Source organism: Uranotaenia lowii, chromosome 2, assembly GCF_029784155.1.
Source record: "Uranotaenia lowii strain MFRU-FL chromosome 2, ASM2978415v1, whole genome shotgun sequence".
NCBI classification, from domain to species: domain Eukaryota; kingdom Metazoa; phylum Arthropoda; class Insecta; order Diptera; family Culicidae; genus Uranotaenia; species Uranotaenia lowii.
This window is the reverse complement of record NC_073692.1, coordinates 414,007,438-414,027,391: the sequence shown is the minus strand read 5'-3', so window position 1 is coordinate 414,027,391 and position 19,954 is coordinate 414,007,438. Positions and strand designations below refer to the sequence as shown.

Genomic DNA, 19,954 nt, shown 5'->3' with positions numbered 1-19,954 from the left:
CAAAAGTTCATAATAAAGGATGCCTAGTCATCATCGAAATTAAACAGACGAGATATTTGTGGAAAAAAAGGTCCAGATCACAATTACAAAAAGTATGATCCCACACTGATAAGGGTCATTCAAAAGTCAGAGTATTTCTTTTAACCGATAAAAATTATTTTCAAATAGTCTGTACTACCTAAGTGTAGACTTAATTCGGAACCTCCTGTAGCCAGTCGCCTAAAGAGGTGTTCCTCTCCCGGGCCTCGATGTGTGCATCAAGTGAGTCCCTGTCCCTGCCAGTAGCTGTGATATGATGGGTTACATCGAGCAAGCTAGTCAAATCTCTTTCGGCACTCGCGCCGACTGGTCGTGCGGTTCGATCACTAGCTACTCCGGATAGTGCTCTCGGTGTGCTCCTCATCCTCGCCGTCGCGTATACAGAGTCCTTCCTGGTGTATTGGCAAGAGGCTGGCTGGCTGACAGACAGGTCGCTGCTTTCCTCCTCTTGTTGATGCGCGACGCGTGCTCGTCTGTATGTGTGCGCTCTTTGGTACCAACCAACAGAAGGAAAAGCTGATGATTTGCCATCACCAGTAGCAGCAGCAGCAGAGTAGAGCAAGAAGAATATAGGTAATTTATCTCTTTGGGGAAAATTTTCACTTGTAAAAATAGTAAGCAATTTAAATGAAACTGCTGCATATTCGAGTGTCGCAAGTGTGATCAGTGTTCTGGGTGTGCGATAATCAGATTGTGCTTCGTGTAATCGAGCTGCCCGGATTAGTTCAGTTAGTAGCAAAAGGTCTCCATTGTTGGCGAATACCTATATGTTGTAATTGCAGCCAGAAAAAAAAACGAAAGGTGAAAGAAGTTTCAGAAGAAACTAAAAAAAATCTGCTCTGTGGCCGCGAAGTGTTTAATATTGTGGCCTCCAATTCAGCTACATCGAGCCAAGTTTGTTGGAGGTGATGCATCGCTGAATCGGAAGAGAAAAGTGCTGAAGCAGATCAACATAATAAGCGAATGCATAACGTTACTTTTTGGGGGGCCATAAATCCGAGGGGAAAGTACAAAGGTGAATCAAAATCGTTTCGCTTCATGGCCAGTGGAAATACATAGAAGAAATCAGGGAGTTACCACTTTTCTCAAAGAATCTGGTCCAAGGAGGAGTGTCGCCAGATGTGGGTGTGTGGGGTATGAGCTTTGGCCGAGTTGTTAGTGTCCCTCCTTTACCATTAATCAGGTTTTGTTGACCCGGGAAAAAAAGTGGTTTCCAGACGGCGGTCTTAATCAAGATGTGAATGATAGACAGTGTAGACACGCCAAGCCCGAAGATCAATGGACCAGCAGGGAGAGGTGAAATTAGCTTGGCAAGAATTGCAGTACACAGTCTCTCAATTGAAAAATATGCATAACAAGTGATAAATTGTGTATAGTGCAAGTCGTTGAGTTAGAACGATAGCCCCGGGGCTGGCCATTGTGATACGGTCTACGGTCGAGCGAGTTCGTTCGAATGAGTACTCTGTGAATGAAAACCAACAATCGCGAAGAAAGTGTACCTAAGCAGGAAACGGTATTTAGGTGGTAATCAAGTCAATTCTTGATTTCCCGGAGGCGTACTCGGCTGAAGGTGGATTACAGCAATTCAGCTCGTTAGTTGTAGAGGCTTATCCCATGGAACAGACTACAAGGAATTCGCGATCTTAGACGGATTTCTTAAGGAGATAAATAATATGTAAGTAAATTACACTGTTTCATCAAACTCATCCCACCTCGCTTTGTGCACAATTTTAACTGAACAACAACGCTTGATTGGTTTATGCGCCGTATGAATATTTATCCACTCGCTTCAATAAATACAATAATTCAAACTGGAAGAGATGACCACTTCCGGTCCTCACTCGAGTTTAGTTTATAGCGAATCATGAGCGCGAATGCATTTGCCTACACGACCGAGTAGGAAGTGCACATGTAAGTATGTTGCCCAAAGCTTTAAATGCCAACTATGCCGCCTCTGATTTTTTTTCCTATCGGCCCAGTTCGATCAAATGAATGCTTTGTTTGCAATTTTACTAATTAAAACCGTTTGAATCAATCGATGTAGTGAGTGGATTATTCGATAAAACCAATTACGAACTTAGTAAGTCTTTATTAGACTAATAAAACTGAAGATGGAATCGTGCAGTGGACGTAGAAAAAATTTGAATAACCAAGCTTAAGCTTGCGAGACAAACGTTTTTCATCGAAAAACATTTCAAAGTGTAATCCGCTTCCGTTTACAGCTAGTAAAATTGATTTACACAACTACCCACCTAGCTACCCCTGCAAAAAGGTTTTGATGGATAGCATGCAAACAAACGACGTTGTCTCTTTATCAACAATGCTGAAGACGTAATAAGACAACCGTTGTTGTTGGTTGTCTTATTAAGATATGGAACCTCAACTGACATACGGGACAGAGAAGATCAACAACATCTGGATGAAAGAGGCAATGGAATTAACGACCCAAAGGATTAAAATGTTTACCTACTTGTGGGAGCTTGTGATCTTACGTTTTTTCGATGACGATTTGTATTTATTTTGGCTGGTTTTTATGCAATAAACAGTAGGCTTTTGATTTGAGCTCTAGAATTTTCCATTTTTGTCAAATTAAGATAAACATAAAAAGGAGATATTTAGTTTGCATTAACAGCTCTATAACTAAGCTTTATAACGTAAAACAATCTTAATTGACCGTTTTTTTTTTTAATCAAATGAGACTTTATAAAGTAAGAGTCGTGATTAGTGATTTTTCAAGATAATCAACATTGCACAATGAACCAAATGAAAGATTGCTGGGAACAAGCAATACAATCTCACTGTACAGTTTCAAGGATATCATACTTAAAATGAACCAATAACGACGCCGGCCAAGTCCGTGTAGTCGATATGGGGAAGGGAAGTGCAGCACGTGTGATAATTTGTTTTGTGGAGACCGGATGTACGCAATTCCTCCACAAATCTCACGTTGAATGTTTGGGGGGAAGGAGTTGTGGCATGGAAATCACTTTGGTAAATGATGTTGCCATTAGAAACTGTTTATTTCAATCTCCTGAAATTTCTAAATTTCCTATTGTACTGCTGATTAACTCCTGAAGATCCTGATGAATGACAGAAGTATATAACTGTTGACTGATCTGAATGGTTAATCCTACTGTTTTGTGTGTTGCAAATGATTTTTTGTTTATATTCTCTTTTCCAATTGTCAACTATAATGTCAAACATTTAATTTAAGTTGAAGATAACTTTTTTTAAACCATTTTTTTAAAGCTTGGAAATTCGCTGTCATTTTAAAAATGATCTACTTCCTGGACTACTCAAGCTTTTCAGTATCAGTTCAATCTCAAATCAATCAATCAGATTTCCTTGATTCCTCTCTTCAATAGTCATTTTCTACCTGATTTCAAATATTGATAAGGGATTTGTTTTAAAACAACGCTATATAAAATTGTTGGAATATTATTCCAGTGCTGAATTTAAAATATTGATGACAACTTGTTTTGTTATCATGCCTTGAAAGTAAAATGTGATATCAGTTAATGTCAAAGATGGTACAATGCCAAAATTTGGGTCTCTCTTTTTTATATACGAATACCTCGATTATCCCGACCCGAGTGTAGGTTTCACTGAAACCTTAATGATGCCTTGTTTAGCAAACGTTTCACAACGAGATTTGAGGGTATAATGATGCCACTTTGATGTATAGTTTACTGCCAAAATTTTGCATGATTTATCATGTAAAATATATTATATTTTAAAACCCCCCTACATTAGCAGACTTTATATGGATAGTAAAAACGAATGATACCTTAATGATGCCTAGTTTTACTATGACAGAAAAATCAAAAATCGCTGGTAATGACTTAATTTGTTGTTTGTTTTCAGTTCAAATTAATGTCAAACACCTTAATAAAACTGATTTTTCGTCGCAGTAGATTGACTACCAATTCGTGTTGTCATTGTGATCTAACTTTTTTTATCTATAAAAGTACATGAAACCTTAATGATGCCTTAATATTCAGATGTCGTGGTAAAATCAACACCTTATCGTGCCATCATTTTGTTAATGATGCTTTTCTTTGGTATTTGTTAGCCATAGAATTTTATGCAAATTGATGCTTTAAGGAAATCTAAAATAATGAAACTAAATTATGCTTTCATTTTGGAACCGCTTAGGAAACGCAAGGAATTTAAAAACTTTATATTTATTTTTTTCTCTGGGATTTTCATCCTGTCGGATGATTCATCCCTAGGAAACTATATATAATTTCCACCCACCACTAGTCTTTTCTCAAAAAAAAAAAATCATGATTACCTTCCTTCTTTAAGCACCTGATTCATTTTCTGCGACGTGCGATAACATCCTCTTCGACTTCCTCTTAAGATTTTCACATATTCGGATCGTTTTCAAAACTGACAGATGGCAGGCTGCTCCTAATGTGCACTGAATTTAACAGGATCATAATTTTTTTCATATTTTGTCACAAAACATTGAATAAATTTCAGGAATTTTGGCCGGTAGAGAAAATTTTCACTGCTAACTAAACCCTGTAAGTTTTAAATTCGTATTAGTGAAAAACCATTGGCCATGGCATTTCTTTTAAATGGTTTTTCACTAATACGAATTTAAAACTTAACAGGGTTTAGTTAGCAGTGAAAATTTTCTCTACCGTCCAAAATTCCTGAAATTTATTCAATGTTTTGTGACAAAATATGAAAAATTTATGGTTTTTCACTAATACGAATTTAAAACGTAACGGGGTTTAGTTAGCAGTGAAAATTTTCTCTACCGGCCAAAATTCCTGAAATTTATTCAATGTTTTGTGACAAAATATGAAAAATTTATGATCCTGTTAATTTCAGTGCACATAAGGAGCAGCCTGCCATCTATCAGTTCTGAAAACGATCCGAATATGTGAAAATCTTAAGAGGAAGTCGAAGAGAATGTTATCGCACTTCGCAGAAAATGAATCAGGTGCTTAATGAAGGAAGGTAATCATGATTTTTTTTGAGAAAAGAGTTGTGGTGGGTGGAAATTATATTATCAATCTACAAGAAATTGAACCATTATTTGCATAATCTACTTTGTCTGAGACTTTTGTAGAGTGATAAGGAATTTTTTTCCGAATTTTCCATTTAAATAGTTAACCAGTAAGGAACAGCACACTCGACGTGTAATGAAATTGCTTCTAAATTTAATTCTCTTCGCTCTTTTTTTATACGTGTTCATTTACACTCGCCTTATATCCATCTATACCTCTTAAAAATCTTGAAATTTCTTTACTTAAAGCACATAACCTTCACCGATAAGGCTGTAAAAATAATTAACATATTTATTATTTTATTTCAATGTTTGTTTTTATTTTAGTAGAGACTATTGAAGTATTCAAATTTGAAGCGTTTAGAATCGAAGGGTAAAGATGCCTCAATGTTTTCACGTTTCGTGATTTTTCCATTGATTTCTTAAAAAATAACACTGCCGTTCTACGCGAAATTGTCCCATGTGACTTAGAGATCATTTCCACTTTTTACTGGAAATTGTCTGTTTTGTGTAACTTTTAAATAATATAAAATAAGCAGCTGAGGAGGTACTTAAAAAGCAACCGAGAAAGTTTTTGAAAATTGTATTCAATGCTTCAACAAAGTGTACGAGGCTCTGATCTGGATAGACCATTTGAATAAGAAATACAGGAAATTCCGCTCAAATTTGCAGGGTTTTTGGAGTAAAAGGTAGTAAAAATTTAATACGTATTCTCTAATAAATCACATAATTTTAAACCAATTTTTAATGTATTAATTAAAGTAATTAAATCGTTCAGTAAATCAAACAACTGCACAATCTGAATCTCATTTTGACTCAAGATTCTTTTTTTTAGGAAAGTTTTGATCTTTTTGAAACCCTTAAAGAGCTTTTATTGGTTTTTCTTTCGTGTTTTTATTTGTCTTTTCATATTTCATAACAACGGCCTGGACGGCTGGAATTTTTTTTTTCGAACTAACCAACTTAACGAAAACCTATTGGAGCGATTTGGATTTTCTCCTTTTTCCTGATTTTAAAGTAATTTATCTCATTTTTCCAGCATATTCAAGAATGGGTATAAAAATGTTAATCGTGGTGCTAAATTTAAATAAAAAATATTAAGTTAAGAAATGTCTGTATGAACGCTTTCAAAGATAATGAAAGTAAATAGCTATGTAGATAAATAAATTTTTGTGGGAATTTATGTACATAAAGAATGGCATGTGAGATGGTTTAATTGTGTTTACACTTACTTTCTATACTTACTATTCTTCTTCAGAATTCATAGCGTTCGCCCTAACAAGCATTTGATAATCGTTTCCCCTCTTTTGGTAGTACATAGGTACAAGCTTGTTTGTCATTCAGATTGACATGTGGATTTACCTTTCGATGGAAGTGAAAGATAAGGCTATTAGTTCATCATAAAAATCTGAAATCATCGCCACAATCTGCGTGTAATGAATGTTTATATTTGCATATTTAACATACGACAATAAAACACTTCTCGGGAAAGCCTCACCGCAATAAATATTTAGAATTTGGTCGATAAAAAAACCACATCTTTAAGATTAAACGATCACAATCGATTGGTAGGTTCCATTTGATTTCAAAAAGGGAAATATGGAGGAGAATCGTTTCGAAAACAAAGAGGGTCTTCGAGCTGACTTTCATCATAATTAAAAAAGTGATCCAAATGACACTTTGAATAAATGTTATGTGCTGCAGACTAAAATTGATCCTAGGTCTTGTACAAGGTCTTATGCCATATTTGGGCCACATCGGACCACAGGAAGAGGTCGCTCAACGAGCCTTCATTTAGTATGGATTTTGAAACAGGTAGGAACTTAAGAAATCATTTTTTTCATCAAGAACTTTGGTCTTCTTCGGCCGAAAATTTGAGTTGACTGTGGTTGAAAAAAGACTTTATGACAGAAACTTTGAGAAAAAAAAACGTTATGAAATTTTTGAAGCATTATAAAGATAACGGAAGTTGGAATCGTAGAGACCCTAATTCCCTGCGCTAGCGCAAGGGGGAAGCATTACACGGAAAAAAAGGAAAAATTTACCGATAATCGATGAGATTTTTTTCCATCCAGCTTTCTCGGTTTTTCATTCACCTAATGAAAAGGTAAATTTTACCTTTTTTTGTAATTCACGTAGAGAAAAAGGTATACTTTACCTTTTTTGCTTTCACCTAGCCAAATAGTAAATAATACCGTTATCCCATTCTCTGATTAAAAGGTTAATGTTAGCTGGTTTGGTTGGTTTCTTAAAAAAAAAAAAAATGAAATACAATATTCGTTCAAAAATTGATATTTATTTAAGATAAATCGGGACTTTAACTAATAATTAATGTCGGAATGCATCACCATGTTTATAAAAAAATATTGTTGAGCCAAGTCCAGGCTAATTGTCTTCGCCAGGCGCTCGATTCAGGTAAACTTTACCTTGCTGTGAGGTGAGTTTCTCCTCGAAGAGGTAGAAGTTACAATTTTGGCTTTCACGAGCGTTCACTTTGCTATCTCGGTATATTTTACCTTTCTGTTATTTTCCGTGTAGTATTGAAATTGATCTCAAAGAGGACTTTTATTTGCAACATCACAAAAACTGGATATCTGATTTATGGGCGGACTTTTACTACGAAAATTTTTGAACAAAATGTGAACTTAGGGAATGCACTTTGACTAAACAAAAATCACTACAATTTGGATGTTGATAGACCTTACAATTATAAATTAGTTTAGTGTGTTGTATTCCAACATTAAGAAAAGGGTTTTTTAAATTTGTTCTATATTTGAACCTGTTTGAACCGACCACGAAACGGGATTCCGGAATATAGAGTCAAGAACAGAGCAGCCTGCCCTTGCCGATTCTTCGTTTCAAGATTCTGTCAAAAATCAAAATCGTTTAAACTGAAAACTTGTCTAATTCCACTATCTTTTCAATTACCAAGTATCATCTTGTAGCAGTTCAATGCACGTGACTCCAAAAGCAATCGAACGGTGTTTGGTGCTAATTACTCGACTATGTTGTTTACAGTATTTGTAGCCACTAAGAGATGTCGGTTGTTTCGGAATTTGTATCGAAGCGATCGACTCACTTGGGTACTGGAGTAAGCATTACCGGACCCTTAAGTAAATAACTGTTGTTTACCATCCGACGGTAAGTGTGTGGCTTGGCCACAAGTGGAACAAGCTTGAGTCGATGGATGGAGAGAGGAAAAAATACAGAGTGTTGATAGGAAACATCAACAAAACTTCAAACAATATTGGTTCATAACGATCAATCGTTGGAAATTACATTTGATTGTTACCAGCTACTTGATTGGGCATAAAAATTATATTCAATAAATATTGCCTTGTATGATTACAAATAACAGAATGATTAAATTAAACTACGATTTTTCAATATTTTCCTAAAATTATTTAAAAAAAATTCGCGACCATTCAGATATTTATGGCTTTTTTTCTTCATTCAACAACCTACACTCACACGGTGCCACCCAAAATGATGACGAGTGCGCTGTGCTGATGACCGTCACAAAAATGTTAACCCCAAACATTCATTTCTCTCTTGTATTTTTCTTCTTCTTTTTTTGTTGCAGGCCATTTTAGACTGAACATGACCTCCGCGCAAATTACTTTACCGTCCGTTTAGTTTTGTTGTTGTGTACCCATACGTTTTCATTGCAGAAACAAAATTATTTATATTTACCTACGTTTAATTCCCCCTTCTCGTACAAGGTTCTTCAGTGTGGCGTTCTTGTTGATGCATTTCCTTCAACAATATCCCCACTAAAATATAGTAGAGAAAGTTTATCGGAAGAATTGCCAGCAGAGATTGATTCAGTAAACCGGTTTAGTCATGAATCACGATGAATCGGCAATAAAAGACGGTTGTTGACGAAAAACGATTCTTCTTTTAAAGTTTACAAATTGATATGATAAAGGGTGATACGGTCAAAATTTGGTCAACGGAAAACGCGTGTAAATCGGTGAAATCGTTTATTTAAAAAATCTAATTAAATTTCTTTTTCAATTTTAATTAGTGTAAAATTCAGGAAAAATATTCAGTTAGGCTTCCGCTTTTCCAAATTCGAATTGCCGGGCCTTACGCTTAACCCCTGCCATCAAATTTGTACAGCCACCTTGTCCACCTTCTTCGCCGCAGAAAGCTAGTTTGCCTTGAACTGCTGCTCGTCCTTAGCAGTTTTTTTGGTCTTCTTTAGGTTCCGCTTGACAATAGCCCAGTATTTCTCAATTGGGTGGAGCTCTGGCGTGTTGGGAGGGTTCTTGTCCTTGGGAACCACCTGCACGTTGTTGGCGGCGTACCACTCCATGGCCTTTTTACCGTAATGGCAAGATGCCAAATCCGGCCAAAACAGTACGGAACAACTGTGTTTCTTCAGGAAAGGCAGCAGACGTTTATTCAAACACTTTTTCACGTAAATTTCTTGGTTGACACTCCCGGAAGCTATGAAAATGCTGCTTTTCAAGCCACAGGTACAGATGGCTTGCCAAACCAGATATTTCTTCGCGAACTTTGACAGTTTCATGTGCTTGAAAATATCTGCTACCTTTCCTATACCTTATCTATACTTTTTGCCGTATAAAACTCCTGTCCCGGAAGCTGCTTGTAGTCGGCTTTGACTTAGGTTTCGTCGTCCATTACCACGCAGTCAAACTTCGTCAGCATCGTCGTTTACAGCCTCCGGGATCGCGCTTTGGCCGTCGTATTTTGTTTATCATCGCGATTTGGAGTCACTACCTTTATTGTAAGTCAAGCTCATTGTTTGGCTCGATGCCCGGTTGTAGACGATACACCCAGCTTATTTGCGGCATCTCGGAGAGAGAGGTTAGGGTTTCGCTTGAAACTACCGGAAACTCTCTTTGTCGTCTCAGCGGCTTCCGGTTTTCGATTTCCCAACGATCCAGACTTCCTGGCTGTTGACAAACGTTTCTCAAACACTTTAATTACATTTGTAACGGTTGATTTGGTAACTTTTAGCGATTTTGCCAGCTTTGCGTGCGAATAGCTTGGATTTTCGCGATGCGCGAGCAAAATTTTGATACGCTGCTCTTCTTCCTTGGACGGCATTTTGACAACTGAAAAGTGAATTCCAAAATCAAAATAGGAGCAACGTTTTACACACACACACACACACACACACACACACACACACACACACACACCTTCAAAATGAGGGGTGTTCAGGTTTTTTAAATGCAAAATTGAAAGAAATACGTCAAGTTAATATTGATCAAATTTTGAACGTATCACCCTTTATCACATAAATTTGCGTGGTTTGCTAACAAAACTTCTGAACTGCCACAAGCATCTGTAGAAATTTTACTTGAATTTGGTCATAAAAATTTCATTTTAATTTTATTCACACAGATTAATTATTTTTGTCAAACATTTCTGGGGGTCTGAACTGGACAAAGTTGCAAAAAGGCTGTTTAACAGGTTTCTGGTTTCCTGTGAACCTAACTCAGAAATTCTATGTACCATTTCGAAAAAAAAGTTTGGCCAAAACTGGCTTATTCGAACCAAGGGGTGATCTCAAAAACTATTATAAATGAAAAAATGGCTAAAATTACAAAATGAACCAACATTATAGAGTCAAGTTAACTCGTCATTTTAACTCATTATAAGAGTTCTAGAAGTGTCAATTTGACTCTTCTTCCTAAGCCTGTTGCATCACTCTCGTTTTTTATCCAATTTTAAATCCAATTTTTTCAAATAAAAAACCAGTTATAGTTGTCACTTGGTGATAGCGCAAGAATTGTTTTTACTAAATTTTTGAAGATCGGGATTGCAAAACTAAAAAAACAGAAAATCTTCACAGGGAACGGTTTTCTATCGGCTTAATATATCTGAAATTGATTTTGAATGGAACCTTAGATCCTTTAAGTGGCAGCTTAAATCCTTTCAACAGAGGATTGGACAACTACCCAGTATTATTGAAGAACGAATACCGTCAAAAATAATGTTTTGATTGTTATGATTAATAGTTTACAGCATTCTTGAACTTAGTTAACTGAAGGTCATTTAAAATGTGAAATCAAATGAAAATGAAATTCAAAAAAATCTCAACAAAGATTTCAAGTGGTTGATTATCTAAATCGGTTGAAAATTGAAGAAGTTACGGTTTCTTTACCATAATAGTAATTTTTGCATTTTTTTTATTATTTAACGAACCGCAGTATACTTATCATAGTAAAGAAAGAATTTAACTTAGCAAATCTCACTCGCTCTAAGTCAACATTATTTTTTAGCTTACCAAAAGGTCTCATGCCAATTTTCAAAAGGTGAGGGGTTGCTTGAGTCTCAAACGTGAATAGGATTTTAAGGCATTATGCTCGGGAGAAGCAAAAAATACTGGTTTCCCATTAATAACTTTTTTCTTCACAAGCCGATTGTGATTAATTTTATTGAAGCCTAAGTTGAAACAAACATTTCACTCGAAGACTGTCACACGATTGGACATAAAACAAACAAGTAAAAAGTACTCATTTCGTGTTAGACAAAATTTTCGGCCTTTGAACCTCAACAACTTTTTTGCTTCAAGTCCAATCGTGTTACAGTTTTTGGATGAAATGTTTGTCTCAACTTAGGCTTTAATAAATATAATGTAAAAAAACAATCGGCTTGTGAAGAAAAAAGTTATTAATGAAAAACCAGTATTTTTTGCTTCTCCCGAGCATAATACCTTATTATCCTATTCACGTTTAAGACTCAAGCAACCCCTCCCCAAGGTCAGATCTTTCTGAAATTTGGCATGAGACCTTTTGGTAAGCTAAAAAATAATTTTAAATTGGAGCGAGTGAGATTTACCAAGTTAAATTCTTCCTATACTATGATTAGTATACTGCAATTCGTAAAATAATTCAAAAATGCAAAAATTACTGTTATGGTCAAGTAACCGTAACTTAAATTTTCAACCGATTTTGATAATCAATCACTTGAAATCTTTGTTTTGAATTCACATTTAAGGCCAATATAAAATCATATTTTTTTCAATGTTACCATCGACTCTAGAACTTTCGCTCATTCAAAATTTTCTCTAAAAAAATGCGTTTTTTATAATTTTTTTTTCTTTCATGAAGCCACTAATATCAACAATACTGTTGATGATGCGCAAAAATGATATTCAGATGATCGATAGCAAATTGATTCACCTTTAATATGCAAAAAAGATATTTCAAACAACTGTTATGCAGTCCGAGATATTTCAATCTAAGTACAAGTACTTTTTTATTTTTCCAAAATTTCATATTTAGAGCATAACTCAAAAACTGTTTTACTGGGATTTTTTCGAATTCCACGTTCGGATTCAGCGTCCAATTTTACATTGTAAATATAGGTCGGTCAATAAAGTTCACGATTTTTTTTTTAAATTTTGTTAACTAGTGTAGTTTATCATTGAAAATAATTTTAAAATATACCAGGAAGTTAACCATGTATTTTGGACATCGGACGTTATTTTTCGTGCTCCGCGAAAGTGTACCAAAATAATAGTTTAAATAGCCAAATAATCGTGAAATTGGGCATAAAGATTGCAAAGGATAAATGATGTAAAGTGTAATGATATGTAGAGTTTAGAAAGCAGCTTCTCGGGATATATTGATTGTGATTAAAAAAAAAACAGTGCTTGAAAGGAAAGAAAAATGGCTATCGGTGTGATCTGATTTTCGCTTACGCAATGCCAAATTTTACGATTTTCAAGCGTATTTTCCGATATAAAAATGTGCTTAGTAGTCGATTGCTGGAGAAGTTAGAAAAAATTGTTTTAAAAGACATCTGAAGAATTTGTAAAAAAAGCAATGCAATGCAATGGTTTGACTTCAATCAAGAAGATTTGGAAGACAGCTCCTTCTATACCATTTAATGGACTTGGTGAGATCGTTTCTTTTTGAGAATTTATTGCTATTACATTTTATCAGTCCTATTTGCCGAGTAGGATTTCCCATAAAAAAATATCCCTTCCCCTTCCTATCTGAATACAGCACCCTGGGTCGTATGAGTTCTCTGCACCTGAAAAGTTTATTTTGCTGTATCAGATCATCCCCATTACGATTACATTGACTTGTCACGGTGTGCTTTATTGTATGTACTACAATTATTTTTAAAACCAACACTTGATACTCGTTTTGGTATCTTGTGTTTGTTTTGATGATTGAGTTGTACTTTGTGTATCAGCCAATGCAAGATGTGTGTAGTCACCCAATGCTATGCTATGCTATGCTATTCTATGCTTATTAACTTTGTTATTTAACTAAAATTGACAAAATAGACTGAAACAACTTTGAGGGGTGGTTGATTAAAAAAAAACACCACATTATATTTTCTAAATATTGATGTTCATGATTTCTAAAGAAAATTATCTATAAGTGCAAAAGCTCTTAATCTCAGCTTCAGACTGGAAACAGACTTAATAGCGGTACGTTATCCAAATATACGGAAAATTGTGCCTATAATGCAGCCTAATATTGTATTACATAAAAAATAAATGATTGTAGCTGAAAATTGTCTGAGATCATATATAAGTAATGTTACAAGGTGTCCACGACTAAAAATAGTTATAAGATCGATTCAGAATTAAAATCAATGTTATGATTTTCATCCAAATTGACACTCTAGAACTGATTAGGGGAAGAGGGGGCATAATGCCCACGTTAAGAAGAAAGCCTTGTTTTAGAGTACATTTGAAAAGATTAACTTTAATTTTCGATTGTGTTTGAAAGTTTGGTTTATTTTATGTCTTAATCTGATAGTTACAATAACTGGAAGGTCAAAAAAGGCCACAAATTTAATGAAGTTTGAAGAGTAGGTTGAAAATTGGATTTCAGATTCAGTAGGGGCATAATGCGCATATGTGTGTACCCAATTGCGCCGTTTAACGTTTAATAAGTGTTTATTGATTCTAGTCAAGGCCGGATTAAGGGGGGGGGGGCAAAGGGGGCAATTGCCCCGGGCCCCCCAGCTTTTAAAAGTAGCTTAATCATACTATTTCAATTTCTACAAATCTATGAAAAATAATTCAAACTAGAAAATCGGAATGAAAACTTGAAATATAACGATTTAAGGGGCCCCCGTGAAATAATATCGAAAATAAGTTAAGGGGGCTCTAGAGTAAGCAGTGAAGGAGTTCTCCCGCATTTTGCGTGCTAAAATATCAAAATTTTGGGATTGAGTATCAAAATTTTTCAACCCAAAATCTGGACAAAAATAATGTAAATTTAATTCGAAAAAAACTTCAAATTGAGAAGAATATGAGCAAAACACCATCAATTATCATTTTTTTGTCGAGACATGTCAGTCAGGAATTTTGTACAGAACAGGTAAAATTAAGAAAAACATCTCGTCATTTTCATTACATACAAATGTCTTGCAATAATAATGTTAATTATTACGTTAACCTTCCAAGTAATGGTTATCGCACTAAAATAGCAGCTTATTTCGCCTAACTGGCTCACGGTTCTAAGAACGAACAGAGAAACTTTATTATAAAAATATTTCAGAATTTTACCCGGGCAGTATCCGGGTTAAAACCGGGCATTTCAAAAAAAATTTCACTTTTCAATCATTATTAATGAAATTTCCGTTGGTTTATAAATTCTCAACCCCTTTCCTCCCCTATTTTTGAAAATAAAATCTTTAAACAAATTGTAAATGCTTAAATAGGAACTATCGACAGTACAGAGTTTCTTTATTGAATTTCCATCCCAATACCTGTCTTAGACTTCAAATTCGTCTTGAAACATTTTCAACTGATTTAACCCAAATTTTATTATCTACTGAAGTAAATATCCTGAAATCAGCTTAACATTTTCCAAATTATAGTTCTCAAATCATCATAAAAATGATTTCATAGTTGAATTACTAATGTCATTGAGTGATTCTCTTAATATGAACATTTCTATGTATTTAATCTTATCTTTTTCCAGACTCATTTCATTGAGATTTTAAAGTCTTGTGTTTTTTTTCTCCATTTACTGAAGTTCAGATTTATGATTTTTCAGAATTTTGAAAACTCAGGATCTTTGTTTAAGGTACTAAACACATTTGGATTCCTAATCTGACTTTTTTTCATTGATTTTTTAATGCTCATTTAATCTCTATTCCATTTCTTTTCAATCGATCATTTTTAAATAGAACTTTTGTCACATTTAGAACAACAATTTGATAACAATTTTTTTCATCTGATTAGAATCATATTCATAAACATCTCATGAAAATGTTTATTTTTTGTGTTTCGAAGATATAAAATTGAAATTCACATTTATCACACTTTCTGCTTTCGCTCTGATTGTAACTTTGATTTTTTTTAAATTTAATTCTTATTTTGTTTCTTAAAACTTGATTTGAAATTATGATTTAGATTTGAAAAACTGAGTTGTGGTTCTGAATATAATCTGATTTTAAGTTTTGAATTTTAAAATTGTTATATCTGTATCAGAGTATAAATCAGAGAATTTTAGTTGGTGTTAAGGGTATTAAAAAAATGCGAATTATATTTTGCATTTAAAAACTAACACAAACACAGCTTTCATTTCAGAAAAATTTCTAAACTCTTCCGCAATGTTTGCACGTGGTTGATTAACAGTTTTTATTTGAAGATACCAGAGACTATCTTCTACGCAGACAACATAGCTATTTGAAGACAGAACACTGAACTCATCCCATAGCGTATGAAAAATAAAATTGAATCATAGGGCCCCCCCTCCCCCCCCCCCCCCCCCGAGAAAAATTGCCCCGGGCCACCCGATGGCTTAATCCGGCCCTGATTCTAGTGTCTCCGAAAGTGTTTGCCAGCTAAAAACACTTCTATTCTACTTCACAGATGGAAAAATGTATTGCTACGCGCAGTGCTGGCAGATATACTGAAATTCTTGTGAATTATTAATTAAACCTATATTAAATTTAGGAATTTTAAATATATTCGTTTTTATTCAAGTTATGTTTTCCAATACAACTTATAAATATCTTTCAAATTGTTGTGATGAAACTGCATATAAATTTAAACAAATATGAAACATGCTTAAAGATAAACGGACATGGGGCGTTTTGCCCTACCTAGACATGTTTATTAAAAATCATTCAAAATAACAGGAAAAATAATTTAATAAAGAAATTTTTCGTTTTCTGATGATTTTCAAGACCAATGTTCATCATTGTAACAGATGTCAGGTAATTTTTTCTTTGCTGATAGATGCCGTAATTTCTTACGAAAGTCAAGACACAAATTGCAAGGAATATAGCTTGAAAAATATTTTTGGATTTTTTCAGTGATTTGTCGCATATTTGATGCTAATTTTCTTGTACAAAAGGTTTCTACTGTTGATAAGAAGGGAATAACGTAAAGAATTCTTAAAATAGGTGTATATCTAGCTAGATATCGTAGTGGGGCGTTTTGCCCACACTGGGCATTATACCCCCAGTTCCCCTACTGGGTTTCGTTTGCCTCGGCATTCAGGGCCGTAGAGTTGCGCGAGCTCCTGGTTAATCCTTCTTCTCCACACTCCTTTCTCCAACGATGGTTCTTAACACTCTTCGTTCGAATACTCCGCGTGTGCGCAGGTGTTCCTCGAGCAATATCTCGTGTCTCGTGTCCTTAGAGGTCTAACCAGTTTTAATGTGCGCCATGTACGTACAAATTTGTATGGGAAATTCAAAACCTGTGAAATGTTATGCGCTGCAGGCTAAAATTGATCCTAGGCCTAGTACAAGATCTCATGCCAAATTTGGGCCAGATTGGATCACGGGAAGGGGTCGCTCAACGAGCCTGAAGTTTGTATGGGATTTTGAGACATTTTGTTCGGGAGAAACATGAAAAACCAGTTTTTCATCATTAACTTTGGTTCCCGTTGGCCGATTTCTTTCAAAACCGGGTTTTCTTAAAGCCTAAACTATGAAAAACATTTCATCCGAAGACTGCATTTCGATAAGAGTTAAGATAAAAAAGTTATAAGGCTTCAAAAATGGGCTGATTTTTTTAAGGATGGTATTCATCACTGTTATGAGTCGGAGCGGTCGAACATATCGTCGCCTCATTAACACTGATGAATACCACCGTTAAAAAAGTTAGCCCATTTTCGAAGCCTAATAACTTTTTTATCTTAACTCTTATCGAAATGCAGTCTTCGGATGAAATGTTTTTCATAATTTGGGCTTTAAGAAAACCCTTTTTTGAAAGAAATCGACCGACGGAAACCAAAGTTATTGATGAAAAACTGGTGTTTCATGTTTCTCCCGAACAAAATGTTTCAAAATCCCATACAAACTTCAGGCTCGTTGAGCGACCCCTTCCCGTGATCCAATCTGGCCCAAATTTGGCATGAGATCTTGTACTAGGCCTAGGATCAATTTTAGCCTGCAGCGTTTAACTTTTTCAAAAGTAGGGTCATTTGGGGCACTCTAACGTACAGGTTACTACTTCGTGCGAGGGCTAAGTCTTCTCGACCGCAGTTGCTTGTGGAGTCCGTAGTAGGTCATTCGCCGCCGGATCTCACGGCTGGTGTATTGTCTGCGGTCACCAGTGAGCCGAGATATACTTCGACTATCGCCGTCGAGCGTGACCTTGTATTTTTCGGACAAGCGGGCTCCGTCGGTCTTGGATCCGCTGGCCAGCATATATTTCAAGGTCAAATATGAGGGTGCGTCTTATACAATGGTGCTAAATTTAAAGCACATTTCATATTTTTTCAAAATATTTGCTCAAAAATGCTAGTGCGTCCTAAAGACCGATATATACGGTAGCTGCTCTAGATTCCAGGCGGCTCTTTTTCTCCTGGAAGGTTTGGATTCCCTACCTCATCCGCTGTGGATGATTTTCCACGTTCGACGGGTGCTTCTTTCTACTACTGTCGTCCGCACGGTTTTCTCTTCGTCTATCATCCCCCTACACTCCTTGTCGAACCAGTCGTTCCGTCAAGTTCGTTACACATGCCCGATGACGTTCCCCACATCGATGTTGATGGCTGCCGTGATGGTACCCCAATAGTCCTCAAGAGGTGAATTCGTCAAGCTCGCACTATGCAGGCACTGCTTCGAGCGATTGCGCGTAGTCTGCTGCCACCTCAAGTTGCTTCAGTCGTGCGAAATTTATCCAAGGCGGCGTCGGTTTCGAATGTTGTTCACTACGTAGAGTTTTGGGCGCATCTTCACCACCTTCAGATAGTGGTCTGATTCGATGTTGGCACCTCGACAGGATCTGAGGTCGATGATGTCCAAGAAGTGCCAACTGTCTTTCAAAACGTGGCCGATCTGTGATTGCGTTTGGTACGGTGGTGATCTCCTGATGTCTTGCTGTGGATGGTGCTGCTTGAAGAAGGTTTTACTTACGGCCATTCGTCTGGTGTTGGCGAAATCTATCAGTCTGAGGCCGTTTTCGTTGGTCAGCTGGTGCGCGCTGAACCTTGCTATTGTCGATTTAAATCCCTCCCCAAGTCCGACTTCAGGATTAGAATCCCCGTTGACGATCTTGATTTCATGTTTTGGGCAGTGGACGTATTCACGTTCCAGGTGCGCGTAGAATTCGTCTTTGTCGTCATCGATACTTCCAAAGTGAGGGAATTCAATTCCGCTATTTCGCAGGAGGACCGTATTGATGTTGTCCCTAACACCACCAGGACGTAGTTTCTCGCCGACCCTGACATAAGGAACAAACACGTACGGAGCCCCCTATGTCAATTAGCATGCAACCAAAGATAGATGCGAAGGTCTCATAAGAATGTCAAAACGACTGTAATCTAAACAAAAACAATCTCATTTTTTATCACAATAGCGAAATGTTAACATTTGCTTTTAATTTTATTATTACCATATTTAAAACGTGTGCGATTTATGACTTCTTGAGAAGAACTTACATAGGCTAGGATATTACCATCTAAATACAAATCATTGTGAAATTTTCAGTTCCAGTGGATGCTGTGAAGCTCTTAAAGCATCCGTTAACCATGAAATGCATTTACCACGATTCCTGACGTCACGAAATCTCGTGTACCGACCGAGACAATGTGCATCAGTGACAGAAAAAAGGCAATAAAAACAGGTTCACAGCACATGCAGCTTGCGGCAAGAAGGGTGGCTCCAAGCATTCGCCATCATCATCATCACCATCATCAGGTCTGGTGTGCATACTCTCGTCTGTACTAACTATTAGGCAGTGGTGCTTTATTCCTGCAGTTCATGAAAACTTGGAACGGATCCCTCCGGGGGTTGTTCTCCAATGACAGCATCATTCCAAATCCATGCAACGAACACATTAAACAGCCTCGAAGTTAAAGAAACCAACTGGTGTATAGGGTTGAAAAACCGGTAATCGGCTCGCTTTCAAGCATAAAGAAACATGTGTTCATCATAAGTGGCAAATCCCCAATTTGGAATCTCTAAGGCATTGAACTCGATCATTTTCTATCCCACGCGACTACAATGATTAGTCTAATACACTAGTTATCGAAAGTAAAAGTGTCCAACAGTAGAAATTTTGTATGGTAACTATTCGAACTCATGTCGCTGAAAATAATGTCAATTATCGATGAGTATAAACTCTGTTAGTGAGTAAAGCATTCCATATACAATACAATGTGTGACTAAATTACACTGCATCAAATGTTGGAACGCTTATTAATTATACCGGTCAATTTCTAGAAAACTCACCCTATAGATACCCACTTATTTCGAATGCAATGGCATCATTAGCTGTCATCTCCTAACATGAGCACAGCAGCAGCAAACGACGACGCCGTTGTCTGGTGAGATGTTCCTCGGACTCTTCTATGCATAATACAGAAAAAGCAAACTGATGTTAGATGATGATGTAGACTCAGCTGTTGGACGGATGCTGTCCAAGCTCTAGTTTTCTAGCAACTTCCCTTTAGCACACTCTATAGCTATGTCAGACTTAGTCGA

The 19,954-nt window shown here is 36.2% G+C and overlaps 1 protein-coding gene across 1 annotated transcript in view; it reads left to right on the top strand.

The window, feature by feature from the left end:
* Positions 1–337: 337 nt before the first annotated feature.
* Positions 338–19,954, top strand: part of LOC129744352 (transmembrane channel-like protein 7) — a 63,594-nt gene continuing 43,977 nt past the window's right edge. The window contains exon 1 of the mRNA XM_055736835.1: positions 338–1,714. The gene's annotated coding sequence lies outside the window, so the exon portion shown is untranslated. The remainder of the gene's footprint in view (positions 1,715–19,954) is intronic.